Below are 8031 nucleotides of genomic sequence, written 5' to 3'. Positions count from 1 at the left end.
GTTCTCTTTGTAAATGAGTCCCTATTCCAAGGACACCGCGGTAATTAATATATGGGGAGATGTGGCCTTTTGTTATGCTTGAGAATGTCAGGGTTCTTCAGGGAAGAACTGACAATATTGTGATCTATTGCAATTAAAGATTAAGCAGGCAGGCTTGAAATGCTACTGCACAGCTGAAAGAATGATTTATTATCCCAAAGGTTACTGGACTATGGGGAAGCCAGAGCACACTGAGAGAAAACCCACCGTCTGCTGCTGTTAGTTGGTGTTCCTGGGCAAGGTTTCCCTGTTAACCCAGAGAAAGGATGTTTCTTAACCCTAACTCTCAGAGAGTTCCAGTACACAACCTGAAGGGCGTGGGAAGGCTCTGTTAGCTATGGGCAGATACGTCTATTACTGATGAAGTAAACATATCCTAGAGAAATTATATTTGTTTTCTTCCTAGTTGTATCTAAATAACAATTTTTAAATCAATGACATAAGAGTATTGAGACACTGAAAGGCTTGGGGAATTCCATCTATCCTACTGGGGTCATAATGTAGCCAGATTTAGAAAAATACAGCCATATTACACAATTCCATTCATGTTGAAGATGCTATCCTGATTTGGGGAGCACATTGGTTGGTGACATCAATATCGTGGCTCTTTCAATTCAAATGCATTTCTTGCAGGGCTCAGGCATGGCATGGCAGCAGCTGCATAGGTTACAATGTACCATAGAGAAGGTAGAAGCTGCATCGAGCAATGGATAACTGGTGAGAATTTCTGCAGGTTTTCTCTCATTTGAGTCTCGTGGGAAGAACTGATGTAAATGCTTGTTAGATTGGCAGGGTCCAGGCTGCCAATATCAGGGTGTACAGGAATGCTCCTGAATCTTGGCTCAAGCCCCTGAAGACTTTAATTAGGGAAAATCAGATTTGTACCCTTAGTCTGTGCTGATACCGCTGCTGTGGATGGATTAGAAGGGGTTTGAGCCCTGTGCTGAGACCAGCGGGTGTCTATTACCTTGGGGCTGAAGAAAACATGAAGCAAGCTTGAAGCAATAGGGTGGAAGACAATGCAATGAAGAAGCAAGTGCCAGCCCTTAGAACTCGGCAGGAAATGCATCAAGAAGCAAGGGTTCAGGAAAATGGAATGTTGTGCTTCCACAGAATACGAGACAGAAAAGATGATGAAATCGACTTGGCCATCTTTAGATTAAGCCCAGTGGGACACACAAATACTGCTGTCTGGTAGGAAGTTGGCAGAAAGGCTGAAAGCCAAGAATGACGTCCGAGCTTCAGGTAGGAAGCTGGGTGTCATCAGCATATTGGTGGTGGTGGTTGTGGAGGCCATGCATTGTCCAGCAGATTTCTTTACTCAAACCAATAACTTGGATAAGAGAAACATAAAAGATATTTCAGATGAAACCCCACTTTACTTGGGGAAATGCACACACATGCATGTAGACTCAAGACCCGCACAAGATTGAGCCGGTAACACTCCATTACGGGTGGGAGTCAGAGGCTTAAGAGCTCAACCCCTACCTGAGGAACCACTATCTGCTAACGGCTGCTAGAGGAGGGAGACCTTCTCCTCAATGGTGTAATTACTAGTATGTTGCCTGTGGTCCAATAAATAACCCTATGCCTAAGCTCATGCTAAGAGCCTTAATGAGACACAATACATTATAAAAATTAAATGAAAAGACATGAAAGTAGTATAGGAACTTGTTAGTAAAAGGAAGAAATTCAGAAGGGGATAATAGGATGGGAATAATGGGGATGGACATGGTTAAAGTTGTTATACACACATTTGAAATTATCAAAGAATAAATCAAAATATTTTTAGTTATGTGTATTTGTGTCTGTATGTGCAGATGACTGCAGTTATCTATAGAGGGTGTTGCGTCGCTGGGACCTGGCGTTGCAGGTGGTTGTGAGCTGCCCAGCGTGGGAGCTGGGAACTGAACTTTGCTCCTCTGTATGAGCAGTTATGAGCTCTCGCCTGCTGAGCCATCTCTCCAGCCCCATAAAAATATTTTCAAAACGCATCTGCGGACTGACTGGATAGATCTGTAATTAAATAAATGACAAGCATAGGTTCATAAAAATCAATAAACATTCTCCCAAACTTTATAATGCAATTTGTTTCCGTTTCAGCTTTAAAACTTGCCTACGTCAAAGAAGTGAAAAAAGGCAACATTTGGATGCGACACGTGGAGGGCTTTATCCCTGCTTTTAAAAATCAATGAGCCTTTCATTCTTTAAGTTTGCCAATTTCAGACCACTTGGTGCGTATTCCCACTTGGTACTGACACTGGCAGTGAGTGGACCAGCTGCCGCCTCTGCAGCGGACTCAGGCGGAAACATCCGGGCGGAGTGGCAGCCTGGGTGCTATTCAGCAAGCGAATGCGTTATTTAGTGTATGACTTCTCATGGGGAACTCCGAGCCTTTGCTCTAGAGTCTTTGCCAGAGACCGTGTGGTTTTAAAAGAGATGTGTAGGGTGCCCGCTGTGATGGTTAAACTGTCCACTTGATGGGGGTTTAAAATCGGTATAAAGCCGGTGAGGCACGCCTTTGGGTATGTCTGCTGGTATTTCTGGGGAGCTAACCGAAGGAAAAAGACTCACCTAAATGTGAGCAGCACAATGTTCTGCGGTAGTGGAACAAAAGGCGGAGAAGGCCAGCCAAGTATGGCTTTCTCCCTCCCTCAGCTTCCTGGCAGCCATAAAGTGAAGGCTTCCACTCTGTCACACTGAGCCATGACGTTCGGCCCCAGTGTGCACCTCTGAAACAGCGAGCCCAAATCAGTCCTTCCTACCTTAATTTGTTTCTGTCAGGAAGTCCAAGCCTTCAATGGTTACTTACGTACTTTAAAAGGTCCAGGATGGCCAAAGTGATTCCACACCTCTCTATATGCACCAAATGCACCCTGCCAAGGAACTTACAAGCCCACGTTCCGGTTCTGGGAAGTCATTAGGACTCTGGTCCATTGTGTGCTTTCTATTTATTGCTCTCCTTTGAGCTAACTGAGCCGTGGAGCAGAGCGGAGATTCAGATTCATTCAACCCCAACGCATTGTGTCTGCAGCTTTTCCCATCAGTTTGGAGCGAGGGAGACAGAAGTTGCAGACGCGGGCATTTAAATGCCCTGGCGCTACATTTGTGGAGAGGAGCAGATTGTAAACTGTCTCCTGCAAATATGATCTGCATCTGGGCAGCAAGCTCATACCGCAGACTCAATTCGGTTGCCTGGCGTTTCTCTCCAGAAGTTTCTACAGCCATTATGGGTCCCAGAACCATTCAGGTTGATAAGGATGATGGGGGAGAGTATCTGGCTAACGCAGCTGGAGTCTTTTTCCAGTGAGACAGAAACGTGACGTTTTCCCGTTTAGATTATCACTGTCTTTAGAAGTTAGGCATTGAGAACGCTGGGTTTGCGCTATCCTGCCTGAGAAATCAAGGGGAGACGCGCACAATCATCAACATGGGCCCTGAAAACGTCTAAGAAACTCAAGTCATAGGCACCCCCAAGGACTTTTGTCTTTTCTTATAAAATTAATCTGTGTATTTCTTGTTTTTCATGTCTGACAAGAGTCTATAATTTCATCTCCCCATGAAAAACAATATATTTAGAATCTTGATTTTTTTAAAGAAACAATTCATTTAGAGCATTGCTTTTTTAAATGTACTTATATAATTCACTTATTAATACATTTTATTCAAAAGTTTTAATTACTTGGGTCTGGAGAGATGGCTCAGTGGTTAACGGAATTATCTGCCCTTCCGAAGGACCCAGGTTCAATCCCAGCACCCACATGGCAGCTCACAGCTGTCTGTAACTCACTCCAGGGACTCTAATGCCTCTGCTGACCTCCTCCGTCACCAGGCATGCATGTGGTGCATAGACATACATCAAGTAAAACACTCGTACACAGTAAAGAATTTACATGTCAGAGCTCTTCATTTAATTTACAAACAGGGCTGGAATCCTTCTGGATGACTCTGTCAAATTCTGGCATTCATGCCCACTTGTCCCCTTGTACCTGTGGTTCTAGCATGGTTCTTGGCTTTTTTGTCTATAGTGTTTTGTGCTTGTGTGTGACATGTTTTGAACACACACATGTTATTTTGCATAAATAACCCAGAGCTTCTTGTCCGCCCAGTGCAGAAAGCCATTTCATTCTTACACAGCATTCATGGTTGACCTAATTTTCACTACCGTTAATCTGACTTTGAAGTCTTGACAGGTGAATTCTTCAAAGCAAAAACTACAGCAGACCAATTAAGTGCTAAGTAGGTGCTGGGAATGCAACAGAGGGCAAAGCCATGAGAAATCACATCCCAGCGGGAGAAAGAGAGTAGAAACTCGTGACTTAAGGGATTTTACATGAATATGCCCTAAAGGGAGGAAGAGCAAGCAGGGGAGGTGCTTCATTCAACAGACTTCATTGTTATTGTTTTGAACCAGGGACTCGTGTAGCCCAGGCTGGCCTTGAACACTCTCTGTAGACGAGGATGCTCTTAACCCCTGATCCTCTGTCCCACACCTCCTGATTGCTGGGATTACAGGCATGTCCCACAGGAGGTGTTAAATGGAGACCTCAAAAAATGATAGCGGGAGCATGAGGCCATGCAGTAGAGGAGTGTCCCTAAGATGCTCGCTCGGATCAAACGCCTTTTTATGGACAGACATGGCCAGAGTCTGTCTTGCAAGTTCATCGTTTGCTTTCCGGTCCTGTATCAGTTCCCAGCAGGAAGCTGCTTCCCCCGGTCCTCACTTTGTTCAAAGATGGCTGGCAGACTTTCATGTAGCCGCTTCCCTGTCAACAAAAGACAATCTCAGTTTTCGGGGTCATTCAGCACAGGAGGCTCACATCATGAGGACAGCGAAGAGAATGGACATGCAGGCGACTGGCCCTCTCCTGGGCTCCAAGGCACTGGCAATTGCTCTGCTTGAGGCTGTGGGATCTAGAAAGGGGCATTCAGGGGTTACTAGAAGCAAAGAGCTCAGCCAGTGGGGAAACCAAAACCCAAATATTCTGCTTTAGTGTCAAGCAGGTATTGGCTTGTCCTTGGACTCTGTCTAGCCTTTTGTACCGGCTGGGGTAGAAATCCCAGCTCTTGCAGTTATTAGTTGGCTAATCACAGGTGGCTTATCTTATCTCTGATTCAAGCTTTTCATCTGTAAATGGGTATGCTAGTAATAGTAGCTGCCTTATGAGATGGGTGGGGGGGGGATTAGATGAGACGGGAGGCAGAGTGTTTTTATCAGGTGTCTGAAATACCAGAAGTAGTTAAGTTTGCTTCTGTCATCTCCGCAGTCATGACCATCACCACCCCTGTTACCAGCACTACCACTGTGTCTTGGCAGCAATGCCGAGATCAGGGGGCAGGAGGCATCCGCCAGCATCTTTTTTAAATGTTTTCAAAATCTTATGAAACTCAGTATTGAAGACGCAACTTAAAACTTGTCTAGACAAGGGAGAGAGTATTAAAAACAGCCATGGTCCGGGAAGCCGGTAGATGTTCAATGCTCAGAAATGGTGTTGGTTACAGACTGGCTTCTCTGGCACCAGAGAAGGGGACAGGGAGGGAAGAGGAAATGGAGAGGTTTTCGTGTTGTCAAAGGCACCTGGGAGACAGGACAGTTAAGCTGCTTGGTTTAAATGTCTGTGAAAGGATTTAAAAAAAAAAAAGAAAAAACCCTGTGGTGAAAGCCACCCAGGGACCAAATAACTGTACATGCTCCAGTCTGGTCTGTCTAGGCCCTGTTTGTTCTCAGCTGCTTGAAAAGAAGCAAAGCCTACAACTAAAGCTTTTGGTTGTATACCTACCCCAGGGCTTTAGAGAGTTAGGCCTCTAGTGGGAGGCTGCTCGTTTGTTTCCCAGCCACCCAGACCTAAAATAATCACACAGAAACTGTATTAATTACAATATTGTTTGGCCTATTATCTTATGCATATTTCCAGCTAGCTCTTATATCTCTTTTTTTTTTTAATTTTTGAGACAGGGTTTCTCTGTAGTTTTTGGTGCCTTTCCTGGAACTAGCTCTTGTAGACCAGGCTGGCCTCCAACTCACAAAGATCCTCCTGCCTCTGCCTCCCGAGTGCTGGGATTAAAGGCGTGCGCCACCACTGCCCGGCTTAGCTCTTATATCTTAAATTAACCCGTCTCTGTTAATCTGTGCATCACCATGAGGTCATGGTCTACCGGTAAAGCTCTGGAATGCTCCAGAGGACATCTTTCTCCTTCTGCAGCTACATGGCTTCTCCTCGACTTTGCCTATTCTCTCTCTATATATAGCTTTTCCAGCTTGGCTATATTCTGTTAAGCCATTGGCTTTTTTATTAACCAATGGCAATAAAACATACTCATAGCATACAGAGGGGAATCCTACATCATAAGCCTGTAAACCTGAACATTCAGATCTCCCTAAGACTTTCCTCTTTTGTTGGGTGGCTCCATACAGTAGTTCAAATGCTAGCTAGTGAGGTCAGACTGACTGTGTTTAAATACTGGCTCTGCTGCTGCTACTCATGCCACTTGGAGCCAGTTCTTAACCTGTCTGGGTCTTCGTGTTTTTGTTCTTGTGGTGGAGATTATAGTCTGTATCTTCCCACTTGGGTGACTGTGAATATTTAATGGGGCCATGCACTGAGCACTCAGCACTCAGCCCAGCATACAGTATGTGTGCACTAATGATCATGGTTGGAGTTCTGAGTGGATGGTTTTCTGATAAATGGGGAGAAAGAAGTGCCGGGAGAGGGGAAAGATGGGCAGATCGTTAAAAAACAAAAAACAACTGGTCTTGGAAGCTGTGCATTTTAATGGCTTAAAAAAAAAACCTGCCAAAGAAACAGGATAGAGATGGCAAGGACTCAAAGGCAGAGCTTGGCTTTGCTTTGTGCCAAGGTTTCACCCATCTGGCCTTGGCGTCCACACTGGCTTTTTCTTCCAAATAGCATCCGAGAAGCTTGCCTGTGGAACATGAAGGGCAGGAAGACAGATCAGCTCAGAATCGCTCCAAATTTCTGCACTCAGTGAAGGCACTGAAGACATCCACGTGTTATTCTTTTCAGGTTAAACTCCTTTCGAGACTAATGCGAGAGGCGGGCCAGTCAGGTGAGCTGCAGTCACTACAGGCTGACATAATCCTATTGCTTTTTGGCCAACAGCTCATGCAGAGAAAAATCCTCTGTGATCCAGACAAGGGTAAATTTAGCTCAGATCTCAACACAAAATCTAACCCTCTGCAGTCAGACTCTGTTCCAGATCTGTGATAGCCTCAGACACTGGCAGTAGTAGAAACAACATCAATGACTCTCACGACTTGGGTTGTCATAATTGGATTATAAAGGCTGTACGTTCAAAGTGTGCAATAACTCCTTGATTTTAGGATGGAAGATAAAAGAATGAAGAAAATGATGTTTTTCTTCAGACCTTTTTACTGGTAGATATTCTCGAAGATCATTTAGTGTGGGTGAACACACAGAGAATAAATACAAACCTGCCTACGGGATGAGATAGCTCAGAAGACAAAACACACAGCTAAACACCTCATTTGTCTTCTTTCGTGTGAAGAATGGCTGGTCTGAAGCCACTCCCGCGCCATTAGGAATTCCAATCAACTACAGAACCAGGACCCAATCGCCGTTCTCACATGGATTTTCAGTCTGGTCTTTTCTGAAGTGCCTTTACAAGCACGGCAACTTAAGGAGCCAAGGTGAAGCCCAGATCTGAACATTAGAATGTAATGTTCTTAAGAGGAGGACCAAAGGGCAATTTCTTACATTATCAAAAAACAAAACAAACAAACAAAAACCCAAGTTTGGCCCTGTAGAGTAATTACTTTTATAAAATGAAGCACCGTTTGAAGTACTGTAGCCTGGCCAACCTCATCTGTTCAGCATGTGCATGCATGTGAGCACACACACAGCACTTCATTGTAGGACAAAGAGAAATGCAGCAATAACTTCAAACTTTTGTAGACTTGAGTGGATTCATCTGCTTTTGTACCTCAAACAGGCACAGTGTGCCCAGCCTGCA

Source organism: Microtus ochrogaster, linkage group LG1, assembly GCF_000317375.1.
Source record: "Microtus ochrogaster isolate Prairie Vole_2 linkage group LG1, MicOch1.0, whole genome shotgun sequence".
Lineage (NCBI taxonomy): Eukaryota > Metazoa > Chordata > Mammalia > Rodentia > Cricetidae > Microtus > Microtus ochrogaster.
The sequence above is the reverse complement of the archived record's forward strand: the minus strand, read 5'-3'. Positions refer to the sequence as shown.